General features: G+C 33.3%; 1 pseudogene; it reads right to left on the bottom strand.

Moving 5' to 3' along the window:
- Positions 1-7,421: 7,421 nt before the first annotated feature.
- On the bottom strand, positions 7,422-11,359 carry LOC142535176 (MLO-like protein 13; annotated as a pseudogene).
- Positions 11,360-15,997: the final 4,638 nt, after the last annotated feature.

The following is a 15,997-nucleotide window of genomic DNA, read 5'->3' as shown; positions in this document are numbered from 1 at the left end:
TTTGTGTTTTTGCATTGTGCCTGCGTACATTTCATTTAGAGATATAAATGAACCAAACCGTTTGTGAGCTATTCGAAGCTCGATTCGATAAAACTCGTTTGAGCTCGTTTAATGAGGCTCGTTAAGATAAACAAACCAAACTCAAGCTTTACAGTATTCGGCTCGTTAGCTCGTGAATATGTTCGTTGGTAAGTTCACGTAATCTTTTAGATGAAAAAACTAGTTTTGATATTTGATTTATTGATTTTGCATATTATTTATGAAATATATAAAAAATCTATTAAATTTATTTATATAATAAATTTACAAATTTTAATAAGAATAATATATTTTTCTTTAAATATATAATTTACTTTTAATTAATTTAATAAAAATTTATATTTATTAATCTTGTTTAGGCTCGATAAAGGCTTGAATAAGCTCGTGAGCCATGCATATATTCGTTAAATAAAGCTCGAGCTCGGCTCGATTATAAACGAACCAAGCTCAAACATTCAAGAATTCGGCTCGGCTCGACTCGATTACATCCCTAATTTCATTTATATTTTGTTCATTTTAGAGTAAACATTTGCATTTGATCATGCCTCACTCGTGTGTCACAAATTTGCAGGAAAAATGACCGAAAAACCGAATCTAGAGCAAATGGCAAGCCAAGAAGAAAATGGCAGAAAGGCTGGCGCTCGGGCGGTAGAAAATTACCGCCCAGGCGCGAGAGGTGAATAGCTAAGATGATGTCCAGAAAGTATGGCGCTCGAGCGGTAATTTTCTACCGCCCGAGCGCGAATGCCGCATTCCTCAAGAAAGATTACAGAATGTGGCGCTCGAACGGTAATTTTCTACCGCCCGAGCGCCACCTATTTTTGGAAAAAATATTTTTTCCGATTACTTGCCTTAGTCTTGGGATGTGGAGGATATGGAAAGGATTGGTGGACGTTTTTCATTCATTCAGACATATTGGAGCAGCCGCCACAAGCTTGAGAAGGGTTTTTGCGCTTGGATCGAAGATTCGAAGATTTCCGGGCGTCGTTCCTTGCATTTTCGTCGAGCCTAGTATTTCTAATCTAGTTTTTATCATTCAAACATTGTTTTGTTTATTTTAATTATGAATTCTAGTAGCTAACTTCACATATTTGTTGGGATTTAAGGGATTCTACCCCGAACTTTGATTTAAATTAATTCACATATCGATTTCTGATTATTTATTCTTGATTATACTATTGTTTTATCGTGTTGTTAGAGCATAGCTAACTTTAACAACGTTTTTATATTGCGAGTGAGTTCGAGAGAATAACTTGTGATAGGAACGAGTAGTATAATCCGTGGATCTACAATTTACATAGATATATGAAATTGGATACGCGCCGATAGTTATAGTCCTAAGGGTCGAAAACTAGGGGATTTCATAGATCGACATGCAATTCGCTCTTGATAAATAATTAAAGACATTTAATTACTTCATTGAGTAGAATTAGTTTGGCATAGCTCGAGAGAGTGTGTTCAATTGAATAGAAAATCCTGTCGGAAGCATATAATCATTATCGAACGAATAATTAATCAACGAGGGGTAGGTGAACCGACATTCCCAACAAATTCATTTCTCATTGAATTTTTAATCAACCATTTTAGATATTATAATCCATTAATCAATTCTTGATTAATCTTTTGCATGTTTATTTGATCATAGTAGTAATCAATCAACCAATTTTTCGTTGCTAAAGATTTAATAACTGAAATAATAATTGTCAAATACAGTCTTCAGTGGAACGATACTCGTACTTACGTACATTATACTATTACTTGACATCGTGCACTTGCGATTAATTTTGAGCATATAAAACCATATTTTTATTAAAGATTTCACAGTGCAAGTTTTGCTCGATCAATCAATTACTGGGATGATTCCCGAAGCCTTCCTTCACATCTACAGGTCATCTCACCTTTACATTCGTTTTTTCCTGGAAATGGTGTACAACTCTTTCTTTTCTTGGTATTTTAATTTTTGACACGGGTCATTGTATCTGCATTTGGGGGTTTGTTTCTCAGTGGCCAGTTTATAAGGACGCTAGCAGATGTCCAGTATGGCAACCATCACCTTACTTCAGTGGAGGTGATTTATAATGTTATTTCTTTCATGATTGCAATAATCGCGACCATTGGTTTCACCGTCTATGCTAAAAGAACATTGAAAGATCTTGAAACGACAGAGGCAAAGAGCGAATGCTCTGCCATTGGCAATAGCAGCTCTGAGCTTAATGATATAGCACTTGGAAAACAGAAACTTAGTTTTGTAGCGTCTGTACCGTAACTTTGGCTTAGTGTAGATCTCTTTTTCTAAATGAATGGCCATGACAAAGCTTTTAGTTTACCTGTGTGACCCTGTCGACAAAGAAGTTAATAGATGGGGCCAAAGTTGGCAAATTTGAATTGCATACTTTGAGAAGAAGAAAAAAAACGTGCTGCATGAAATTTCGTGGAAATATGAATACGCGTTTTTAACGCGTATTCACACTGACAGAGGCTCTATAAATAGAGCTCCCCCATTCATTCTGAAATTATCCTTTCTTCGAGTTTTCTCTCATCTTATAAGCATTTGAGTGCTTAGTTCTATAATATTTGTGAGGTGTTTGTTCTCCTGTATTAAGAGAGTGTGTTCTCTTTGGAAACACAGTGAGTGGTTGTACACCGTAAAATATTATAGTGAAATTCTTTTCATGTTGCCCGTGGTTTTTACCCTAATAATTTTTAGGGGTTTTTCACGTAAATCTCGTCCAGTTTATTCTTTATTTTTGTTTTATTATCTCAAATTCCGCGCGTGGGACCAACAAGTGCTATCAGAGCCTTGGTTTAAAATTTCTTAAAATTCTAAGTATGCTCTGTGGTTGCAGCCTAGACTGATCTTCCACATCAGAAAAGATTTTTTTGAGATTTTTTATTTAAGGCGGGATTACTTTGTCTAGTCTACTAAAATTGTTGTAGACATAATGGAGGGAAGGTACGAGATAGCGAAGTTCAATAGAAGCAATTTTATGCTGTGGAAAATAATGATACAAGCAGTTTTAAGAAAGAAAAATTGCTTGGGGGTTATTGGAGATAGACCGGTGGAGATTACAGACGATGGAAAGTGGAATAAGATGAATGATATGCTGTTGCCAATTTACACTTGGCTATAGCAGACGAAGTTTTGTCAAGTATCTCTGAGATAAAAACAGTCAAAGTTATCTGGGATACTCCGACAAAGATGTACGAGGTCAAGTCGCTACACATGATTTTCCTAAAGAGAAGGCTTTATACTCTTCGGATGGCGGAATCCTCATCGATGACTGACCATATCAACACACAAAATACTCTATTTGCCCAAGTCACTTCCATGGGGCATAAAATAGGGAAAATGAACGTGCGGAGCTTCTACTTCAAAGTCTACCAGATTCATATGATCAACTTATCATCAACATTACCAACAATATTCTTATGGGCTTTCTAAGATTCGACGATGTCTTAACTGCGGTTATCGGAGAAGAAAGCCGGCGCAAGAATAAGGAAGATAGGTTGGTAACATCGAAGCAAGCAGAGGCTTTACCGATGATAAGAGGAAGATTTATGGACCATGACTTCAGTGGGAGCCAAAGACGAGGTAGATCAAAGTCAAGAAGTAAGAAGAAAAATATTTACTGCTTTAAATGTGGCGGTAAAGGGCACTTCAAGAAAGATTGTTTGAGTATCGAGAAGAGTTCTCAAGGAAATGTGGCCAGTACTTCAGGCGGTGATGAAATATTATTCAGCGAAGCAGCAACTGTTGCGGAAGGCAGGCACAAATTTTGTGACACATGGATTATGGATTCAGGTGCGACGTGGCACATGACGTCTCGGAGAGAATGGTTTGATCATTATGAACCAGTCTCAGGAGGATTTGTATTCATGGGAAATGATCATGCCTTAGAAATCGCTGGGGTCGTTACTATCAAAATAAAGATGTTTGATGGCACTATTCGCACCATACAGGAGGTACGACATGTGAAGGGATTGACAAAAAATCTTTTGTCCTTGGGGCAATTGGATGATATCGGGTGCAAAACTCGGATCGAGAACGGGATCATGAAAATTGTGAAGGGTGCGCTTGTGGTTATGAAGGCGAAAAAGTTGCTGCAAATCTGTATGTACTTTTGGGGGAAACACACAAAGAGTCAGAACTAGCTGTTGCATCAATTGGTTCAGGAGAAGAATTAACAGTGTTATGGCATAGAAATCTCGGGCATATGTCAGAACGAGGGTTGAAAATTCTCTCAGAACGGAAGCTGCTGTCGGGACTGACAAAAGTGTCACTGCCCTTTTGGGAGCATTGTGTTACCAGTAAACAACACAGATTAAAGTTTGGCACTTCTACTGCCAAGAGCAAAAACATATTGGAGCTGATTCATTCGGATGTTTGGCAAGCACCAGTTGTATCCCTAAGAGGAGCGAGGTACTTTGTCTCGTTTATTGATTATTTCTCTAGGATTTGGTGTATCCAATCAAGAAGAAATCAGATGTTTTCCAGATCTTCAAAGATTTCAAAGCACAGGTTGAACTTGATTATGAAAAGAAAATCAAGTGTTTGAGAACTCACAATGAGAGAATATACCAGTGACGAATTTGATGCATATTGTCAACATGAAGGCATCAAGAGACAGTTCACGACGGCTTACACACCTCAACAGAATTGAGTGGCGGAGCGGATGAACAGAACCTTGTTGAGGACTGAAGGTTTAGAAAAGTCATTTTAGGCAGAGGCAGTCAAAATCGCTTGTTATATTATCAATCGTTCTCCTTCAGTGGCGATTGATCTGAAGACTCCGATGGAGATGTGGACTGGGAAGCTAACAGATTATTCTCATTTGCATACATTTGGAAGTCATGTGTACGTTCTGTACAATGAGCAAGAAAGATCGAAGTTGGATTCGAAATCCAGAAAATGTATCTTCTTGGGATATGCTGATGGAGTAATGGGGTTTCGCTTGTGGGATCCTACTGTTCACAAGCTTGTCATCAGTAGGGATGTTATCTTCGAGGAAGATAAAGTAAAGGGAGACAAAGGCACATTGAATTCAGAAACTACTATATTTCAGGTGGAAAATAAGACGGACGAAGGTCAGGTTTCTTGTGAAGCAGTACCAGAGCACAAGAACAAGAGCATGTTGAGTCTGAGGTTTCCAATGTGAGGCAGTCAACTCGAGACAGAAGACCACCAGGTTGGCTTTCGGATTATGCCATCGAGTTTCCACGAGGCTACTCAAAGCTCGGATGTATCCTTGTGGATGATAGCAATACAAGAAGTTGGAGGCATTAGACAGGAATAAAACTTGGGATCTTGTTACACTACCACAAGGAAGGAAAGCCATTGGTAACAGATGGGTCTACAAGATCAAGTGTGATGGCAATAACCAAGTGGAGCGGTATCGTGCTAGATTGGTGGTAAAAAGGTATGCTCAGAAAGAAGATATTGAATCAATGAGATATTTTCTCATGTGGTTCGGCTTACAACAGTCAGAGTAGTGTTTGTATTATGTACGGTGTTTGACCTACATCTAGAACAGCTAATGTGAAACGGCATTTCTTCATGGAGATCTGAAAGAAATCTATATCTCCAGCCAGAAAGTTTTGCGGAAAAAGGCAAAGAGAACGTGGTTTGCATGTGAACAAATCTCTGTATGGTCTCAAATAGCGTCGAGGTGTTGGTACAAGAGATTTGATTCCTATATCATGAGCCTTGGATACAACAGACTGAGTGCATACCCTTGTACATATTTCAAGAGGTTTGGTATGATTATATTATTTTGCTGTTGTATGTGGACGACATGTTGGTGAGCACGCCCCACAAGATCAGGTCCAGGATTGAAGGCACAGTTGGCTAGGGAATTTGATAAGAGGACTTGGGACCAGCAAACAGATTCTAGGGATGCAGTTCACCGAGACAGAAGTAACAGAAAGATTTGGCTTTCCCAGACAAAATTTCTTGAAAAAAGTCTTGGAACGCTTCAACATGCAAGATAGTAAGCTAATTCGACCCCTCTTCCTGTAAACTTCAAGGTTATTATCCGAGATGTGTCCGGCAGTGAAGCAGAGAAATGGAGATGTCTCGAGTACCATATGCATCAGCAGTGGAAGTTTGAATGTCGCTATGATCTATACAGACCGGACATTGCTCAAGCAGTGGGAGCAGTTAGTCAGTATCTGGCGAATCCTGGACGAGAGCATTAGAGCACTGTTAAGAGGATCCTTAGCTCCATTAAGGGTACCTCAAATGCTGCATTCATGTTATGGAGGATCAAGTATTTTACACTCAAGGGCTATGTCGATTGCAGATTATGCAGGAGATCCTGATAAGAGGAAATCTACTAATGGTTATGTGTTTACATCTTGCAGGGGGAGCAGTAAGCAGGGTTTCAAAACTGCAACAGTTGTGGCGTTATCTACAACAGATGGCAGAATACATGGCATGCTACTCAAGGTTGCAAGGAGGCAATATGGATTAAAAGGTTATTGGAGGAGATCGAACACAAACAAGAGAATGTTCCTTTGTTTTGTGACAGTCAGAGTGCCTTGCATATCGCAAGGAATCCAGCCTTTCATTCCAGGACGAAACACATTGGAGTACAATTTCTTTGTGCGGGAAGTGGTAGAAGAAGAAAGCATGGATATGCAGAAGATACATACAAAGGATAACATAGCTGATTTTTTGACCAAGCCAATGAACACTGAAAAGTTTGAGTGGTGTAGATCCTCAAGTGGTCTAGCAGAAACGTAAGCAGCAGGGAATGACAAGATTGAAATGAAATGTGGAGATGTGTTTGATTCTCAATCAAATCTACAAGTGGGAGAAATGTCGACAAAGAAGTTAATAGGTGGGGCCAAAGTTGGCAAATTTGAATTGCATACTTTGAGAAGAAGAAAAAAAAAGTGCTGCAGGAAATTTCGATGAAATATGAATACGCGTTTTTAACGCGTATTCACACTGACAGAGGCTCTATAAATAGAGTTCACCCTTCATTCTGAAATCATCCTTTCTTCGAGTTTTCTCTCATCTTATAAGTTTTTGAGTGCTTAGTTCTATAATATTTGTGAGATGTTTGTTCTCTGTATTAAGAGAGTGCGTGTTCTCTTTGGAAACACAGTGAATGGTTGTACACCTTAAAATATTATAGTGAAATTCTTTTCATCTTGCCCGTGGTTTTTACCATAATAATTTTTAGGGGTTTTCCACGTAAATCTCGGTGTTCAGTTTATTCTTTATTTTCGGGTTTTATTATCTCAAATTCCACACGTGGGACCAACAGACCCAAGCATACAAAGGTAATGTGCTGTAACTGCAAAGATGTTGAACAATCACCCCGCAAACCAAGGATTATAAGCTAAACTATAGGCCGGAATGAAGATTGAATCGTTTTTTATATATATGGTGTTTTGATTCTAGACCCAACGACAATTCTAGTTATGATGAATCCTAGCTCTTCCATGATGCATGACCTGAATCCATATGTGCTCAGGGAAGAAAAAACAGTAACTTTTACCAGAATTTGCGCAAAAATATAGCATGTATAAATGATTTTCTTGAAATATGGAGGGATAGTTTCAACTCACCCAAATCCAAAACAAGAATGCGATCTCAAATGAATTTTGGAACAAAATGAAATGAATCAAATAAAGAACGAGGGCCGGTCGAGGGAACCAGAACAGTTCATCAGAAGGTCTCACTCTTGTCCCTTCAGACTCATCAGCTCTTTGCAGCATCAGTTGCCAACTCTGTGATAATATGCTCCAATTTAGCCCCAACTATAAGCAGCAGCTGAAAAAGGTTGGAAAAAAAAAAAACAGAGCCATAAGAACACATGCACGGCACGTTTATGTAATCGAAGCCTGTTTCAGTAAATTTATCTAATAACCAAGAATTGTGTCACTTACAGCTAAAGGTGAAAATGATATCCAAAATATAGGTGATACCCTGCAATATCCATTCAGTGCAAAATGTTAGATTCATCATCATATCTTTCCCAAAAATCGAAAAAAATCTGAATGGTAGAATGATAAATTTATGAAAACCCATCCAATACTATAACTAGTAGGAAAAGGAATGTTCAAAGTACTTACCTGCAATGTTTAAAAGCAAAAAGATCACAACAAAGAGCCATACGTACCAGCTGTTGAAAGATCATTTTCCAGTATCAGCAAAAGTTTCAAGCTTATGTAATAAGGTTTCTTGAAAAATAACGATATTTTTTTAAACCTTGTTCCTATTATTTTCTTGAAATCTTGTTCCAATGTCCTCATGTACTTGTGAAAATCGTAATTTGGGTGGCTGAGACAATGTCCCTGCACCAAGAAATTAACAGAAACAGATGTTTAACGAATCTATGTTTTCCAAAATGCGAGAAAATGTCGATATGGTTAAGGAATTTTACACGAATAAATCCTTGTCGTAGAGCTATGTAGTCTGATTTAGTGACCGAGCCGTAAACTACCTGCACAAGGAAACAGATATGTATGCATTGTGTGCAGTATTTTATTTTAGAGGTAAATTTACTTCGTGAAACTAGTTGAATCATGGGTTGACATTTTTTAGTATTCTATATTCCAACATCAAAACTAGTCCTCATAACTTTTTTGGATTTTTATGTTAATGCATTATTATTATTTTTGGTTTTAGGAGTTTAATTTGGTTAGTTTTGGGAACATAAAATTATATGTGAAACCAAAATAACGAGGATGAAAGCAAAATAGTTGTTAACGAAACCTATTACACCTAATTTCGCTCACATGAAATCGAGGCATTAGGCGTGAAAAAGTATAAATAAATTCAATATATTTCAAATTTATTAATAGAATGAGAAATTAAAAAAATGAAAATTATTTTCTATTCTTGAATTACATTTATGAGATAATCCGTACAATTTTTTAACCAAGATAATTTTTATAATAAATATGAATTAGAGTCATAATTTACTAACATTTATTATAGATTAAATTTTATATATAATATTTTTTAACTGAGTATTACGAATTATTTTATTTATATATGTGTTGTAAAATACATATTTATTTGAGTGATATTATTTTAAAATTTTATTTCACATGAAATTTTATCTCAATATTAATTTACTAATAATACATTCTAATATAAAAATTAAGTATCTATAATATGTGCAAAAAACAGAGAAAGTTAAACAAAACTTGTAATTGGTTAAAAGTTAGCAAAAGCATCATTAATATTTACTTAATAACAAGTTTAATGATTTTATTTTAATATTATCATGCTAATTTATTTAATTAAGAGAATTTTATTTGACAATCACTATATGTATTCCATTTAAGTACATTGTGGTTTTGGTTTTGGTAAAATTGATTATTCTGTTAATTTTACTTTTCTTGTTTTATTGTGAATGAAATTTTGGATGAAATATTTGTTAATTTGATAGAGCTGTCATTATATTATAATCACACGGATTGAAAAGTGTAATATAATAAGTGAATGTATATGATTTATTGTCATGATATATTTTTATTTATTGTGTTTGATATATTAGATTGATAAATACTCATAAACATATGTTATTCAAACGATTTTAAACATTATCTAATCTTTTGATTATATTTTTCATTATTAGTCACTCACGTGCATCATAGATGAACATTCCATGTATATATTTGTGTGTGTGTGTGCCGCAAATACATGCATAGACATACGGGGCACAAACTATTCTTTAGCTTTTGTCTTTCTAGACAACTGAGAGCTTTGATAAATTCTTAAAATGATAGTTTAGGGCAAATAAAGCTTATGAATAATCAAATATGATGATGAGATTGATTAGATGAAGCGAAGATTTTAAGACGTCGTATGAGATCAAGCACATTATCGGTAATTTAATAAAGAGCTCATAGCCTAGATGTATTTAAGTAGAGATGTAAATGAACCAAATCGTTTGTGAGCTATTCGAAGCTCATTCGATAAAAGCTCGTTTGAGCTCGTTTAATGAGGCTCGTTAAGATAAACAAAACAAGCTCAAGTTTTACAATATTCAGTTCGTTAGCTCGTGAACATGTTCGTTGATAAGCTCATGGGTCATCTCTTAGATGAAAAAATAATAATTTTGAAATTTGATTTATTGATTTTGCACATTACTTATGAAATATATAGAAAAATCTATTAAATTTATTTATTATAAATTTACAAATTTAATAAGAATTTTGTATTTTTCTCTAAATATATAATTTACTTTTTATTGAATTTAATGAAAATTTAAATGTATAATTCATATTTATTAAGCTCGTTTAGGCTCGATAAAAGCTTGAATAAGCTTGTGAGCTATGAATATATTTGTTAAATAAAGCTCGAGCTCGGCTCGATTATAAACAAGTCAAGCTCAAACATTCAAGAGTTCGGCTCGACTCGATTACATCTTTATATTTAAGTGTTGTCGTTGAGTGTTGAAGAAATTCATGCACAATACCTAACCATTGTATTGATTAGTGATGTTTGTCAAATAGGAGATTGGCTTCACAAACGTTTCATCTGTAGTTTTTGTTATTTGGTTTGATAAATGTGTTGGATGCACTTTCATCCCTCACTTTGTTAAGGGAATTAGCTTGTATTTATTACCTAGTATTTGTTTTGTAAACTGACAAATCTTTCTAGTGAATCTTTTGTTATGAGGCAAAGCAAACGTGTAACACTTGTGCATGATTAATTTTGTCTTAATAATACTGGTGGTGTGATATCGACATATTGTGGCTAGACGTTCGATCAAAATATGACATTACCTTTACGAATCCCTTTTGGACAAATATTGAATAAAAGATTCAAAATTTCTGATATTAATTTTTATACTAAATTCTTCATCATTATATGATAAATGTTGCAAGATTCCAAATTCAACGGATGTATGGAACTAAAATAATGGTTAAATATAGACAAGTAGCTCATTAGGAGTATACCAGTCTATGTAAATTGCACGAATGCAGAAGCAGCTGTGACAATATATAGGAGTTTCGAGCTTGGGCGATTATGTTTCTATGACCGATCGAGGAGAGCGAATGCTACCATTGAATCTACCGAGTTTGGTTAGAGATCACATCATAATAATAATAGTTAAAACTCTGATTCCTCCTATCCAGTTCTTCTCAAAACAAGTGTAGCTAGCTAGCATAGCTGCATTCCATCCTCTTTGCCTAGAACACAGCTTTTTTAGCATAGTCATGCAGGGCGAAGCAACAATCATACAACAGATTATTCGAAGCACTAGCGCTTGCAGCTATATCCACGTTCGTCGAGTGAAGACTCGTTGATCTCCACATCTTACCCACTAACCCTAGCTATATCTCCAATGGCCATTCAAGCACCATTATATGACAATCAAGTGCATGGCAGGTGAAGGCCTTCTAGTTGAATTAATATAAGGTGGATGAATAATTTTGCATGTACTATGAATTGCCATTCCATCTCATTAATTAATTCAGCTCTCATAATGGTGCATGAATACAAGTTGATGAAAGGTTCAGTGACAATTCCTCTAGTCATTTAGTATACAGTACAATACTATTCAATCTGCATGAAAGTTGTTGGTGTGACCAATATCCGCACACCTTTTGAACAAGAGGATGAGTTTGTTACAATTCGAGATCTCGTCTTAGATTTGAGAGACGTTGCCATTTGGTTCCTCATAAATGTGTAGAGTATCAGAGGAGTCACTCTTTTGACATTAAAAGTCAGAATAATCCTAAACTAATCATTCATAGGAGGGATTGAATTGGTTAAATAAAAATCTTACCAAACATGGGATTAGGTGGGTTAAAAATTCATAAACACACCTTATCCCCCCAACCAAACGCAGCGTAAGAGTATTACTTTTTTGAATATCGATAGGGTTGACTCGTCTCACAAATAAATATCGTGAGACCGTCTAACAAGAGACCTACTCTTTTGTTTATTCTTTTCTCCCTAAAAAAGTCTTATTAATATATAAGTTATTATTGCCAGACATGCAAAAATTTAAATTCAATGCATTTAATCTTAGATGCGCAGCCAGATTGTAATCGATCCTCTCTATAATATAATAAATTAATGTCAATTATTAACATAAAAATTTCTCAAACATAATAATGTCTTATTAAGTTCATGCGGTGGCGGAGCCAGAAATATGGTTCCGCTCGTGCTGGAATTTTAAACTTTAAAATCTTTTAATATTTTAAATTGATCTACCCGGACTAATATCATATTATTCTACATTTATACAAAATTTACATATACATTTTAAAAAAAAATTGGACCACCCGGGCCATGTTGCTCCGTCTATGCATGGATTGTCCCCTTAATTTGCACTTGATTTAAATCAAATCGACCTATAAATTAGCTCGATGAGAGACTGATTAAGATAAAGCTATAAAAATGTATGAGAGTACTAGACATAATCCTAATCAAATATTTTTTATAAAAAAATTTAAAATTTCAAATCATTTGAAGTTCCGAATTAATCATGTGATTAGTGACGATAATGAGATTAGGGGAATATTAGAAAGTAGTCTCTCTCCAAGGCTCGTTAAAATTATCATAAACCAAATCTGTAGAATCCAAAAGCATACACTTGATTAACATATCCTTAAACCTTAATTATCTTTTTAATCCGTCATTTAGCTTCTCTTTAACTCTTTATTAAGTTTTGCCCACCTGATACCTCTACCATCTTCGTTCATTCTTTGTCATTACACTTCCATCTGAAGTTTCATTATATCTGTCTTGGTCCTTGCATGTAATTTAAATAAGCCAGCTGTCACAAATAATTGCAATATTTATCAGGGAAAATTGCAATTTTAGTCTTGTAATTTGACATGTTTTGAGTTTTAGTTATGTAATTTGTCGAAATTTGATTTTCATACAATAACTTGGAATTTTTTGCTTTGGTGTTTTTTGTACGAAACCACTAACTCCACCAAATATTGTTTATTTGATACATATGATCTCTTATGTGACTATGATAAAAATAAAGCTTATATTAAGCACATTAAAATATACATAAACTTAAATAAAATAAAATTACATACTTTTTCCTACAATTTTGAAGTATTTAGAGCAGTTCTGCTCTATTTTTTCTTTTATTTTTGTTCATATTGATTTTAATTTGAGTAATACAAATGTAGAAAATAATTTGTGCTAAAGATATCATATTCAATTCGATGGATTTAATAGTTTCAAACATAAAAATCAAAAAAATTTATTTTATGAAAACAAAATTGTAACAAGTTATAAGACTAAAAACAAAAAAATGTCATCCGATAAGGCTGAAATTGCAATTTTTTTAATATTATTTTAGTTTTTTTGAGAAAGATTTTTTTTTAAAAAAAAAAAAAAGAAAACAACTGGAACAAGTAAGCATTTTTTTATAGCTTCATTTTCAAGCATTAAAGCAAAGTGTCAGTTATTTGGTCCATAAGTCAGCTACTCCGATTAAATTGTGAAATGTCCTTCGGGTTGAGTTTATGTGGAGGTTTTTTTTGGTTTTTTTTTTTTTATAAAATGGTCGTCGATTATTTTCATTTAAACAAAAAATATGGAATACATCAGTATTTTTTTATTTTATAGTAAGATTATCGATTAATCATCTTATACAAATACATATTCTGTATAGTTAGACTCACCTGTCCTTTGGATAGACAATATATCGTATCAACTTATTTTAGTAGTTTCGTACAAGTTATTTTTAGCATTACAAATATTAACTGATTTGGTTGGATTCTGCTATATAATAATTAGAATTAATTGACTATTTTATTTGAAAAATATGATAATTTGACAAAACTTGTTGTCAAAGGTTTAGAAATTTGCCATCTGTTGCAAATTACTTTAGTACACCCCAATTTTCATGGTGAAGTCACGAGGGCTAGTTGGCTTTGGTCATGACGTATATATGGATAAAAAAAATTGAATAAATAATCTCACGATTATTCGAGATCAATGAATAAATTATCGTGATATCAAATAATATGAGTTTGATTTTTTCGATCAAATATTTTTTTGGTCGAGTATCTCGTAGAAAGTTTGTCTAACACGGTTTATTTGACTAACCTAATTTCCAGGTTACAATGTTAAATCCGAGAGTTATTCTACTGCACATATGAACAAACTGTTTTGGTTATGTTAAAATAAATAAATAAATAAAGAAAAGCAAAAACTTGTGTGAGACGGTATCACGGATCGTATTTTGTAAAACAGATCTTTTATTGAGTCATCCATGAAAAAATATTATTTTTATGCTGAGAGTATTACTTTTTATTATGAATATCGGTAGGGTTGACCTTTCTCACATGTAAAGATTCGTGAGACCGTCTCACAACAGACATACTCATAAATAAAATAATGACATAACCCGAAAAGAAATTTTGAACAAAACGTTGGAAAAAATGTATTTTATTTAGGGAATAGAGAAGTCAAAAGTTTATTTGTTACGACTTACGTAGCTTAAAAAGAAAAGACCTAACCGTGAATGAAATATAGAACGTACAAATCCGCAAGAATTCAATAAAGCATTAATGACAAATATGATTCTGGTAATACAACGTACAATAATTTCTTTCTTATTTTTTAAAATATTAATAAAATATGAGAATCTGTTTGTTTTATATAATATATATTAAATAATCTAATTATTATTATTATTTTATTATAAAGTTATATGATAAGTTGTTAAATCATTACGTAACAAATTTATCTTTTAAAGTAATATCTTGTGATAAAATCTTGTTTAGTTTGTTGAAAATTCGGTTGAAACAATGACAACGTAAAATCAACTTCTTATAAAAAATTTTAAATTATTGTTTTATTATTATATATTATATTATATATATAATTTCATCCCAATCCACGCGAAAATACGTATTCTAAGTTGTGCGTAAATTATTATTATTATTATTTATAACAAGCGCACATATTCAATTGTATTTCACTCGTACATAATGTTTTCTTAAAAAATACGTGAAACAATCTCACAAGTTAATTTTATGAGATTAATGTTTTATTTAAGTAATCCCAAAAAATATTATTTTTCATGTTAAATATATTATTTGTTATTGTAGATGACAAAAACTTGTGTGAGACAGTCTCACGGGTCGTATTTTGTGAGATCTCTATATTTGGGTCATCTACGAAAAAATATTACTTTTTATACTAAGAGTTATTACTTTTTATTGTGTATCGGTAAGGTTGACCCGTCTCACAGACAAGATTTGTGAGACCGTCCCACAAGAGACCTACTCATTATAAATATAGATTTGTTGATCTGTATCAGGGATAAAAATTTATGATATTGTCTCTCAATAGTCCTCTTAATATTTTATATACTACAAATTTTTAATAAATTTAAATATTAGAATCGACTTTCTTTTACTCAAATCGAGTCTCGTTCAAATATTTAATATCAACTTGTAAGTTTAAAATATTTTTTTATAAACATCATTAAAGTTTAATTAGTCAATGTTGTCGAGCTATTTTTAGCATAGATTATACTCAGCAAACTAAAACCACTTGAATGAACGAACTTGAAATTTTATCAATAATTCGAGCCAAATTCGAGCCAAATTCGTTCTTTTTTTTAATTAAAATAATATATCGATTCACATGCATGCTATCCAAGAAACAAGCATGTAAACCATAGTTGCTATTTATTTCCATTAAATCAATAATTAATAAATTCCTACATATTATTATTATTATTATTATTATAAATGGATTAAAATTATATTTTTGGTTCTGTAACTTGTACCTTCTTCATTTGATCATGTATATAAATTAACGATTTTACTCCAGTATTTGCATTTTTTTTTTGATTTTATTTTATTTTTTTCATCTTAGTTGATATAATATTTGACACGTTAGTATGCTCTATATCACATGATCATTTTTTAACGTCATATCCCATTCCGATGGAAAAAATAAAATTAAAGAAAAATATTTACAGTAAGGCATAGTTTGATACACATG

This window comes from Primulina tabacum, unplaced genomic scaffold (assembly GCF_025594145.1).
Source record: "Primulina tabacum isolate GXHZ01 unplaced genomic scaffold, ASM2559414v2 Contig867, whole genome shotgun sequence".
NCBI lineage: Eukaryota > Viridiplantae > Streptophyta > Magnoliopsida > Lamiales > Gesneriaceae > Primulina > Primulina tabacum.
This window is presented reverse-complemented; position numbering and strand designations above follow the sequence as displayed.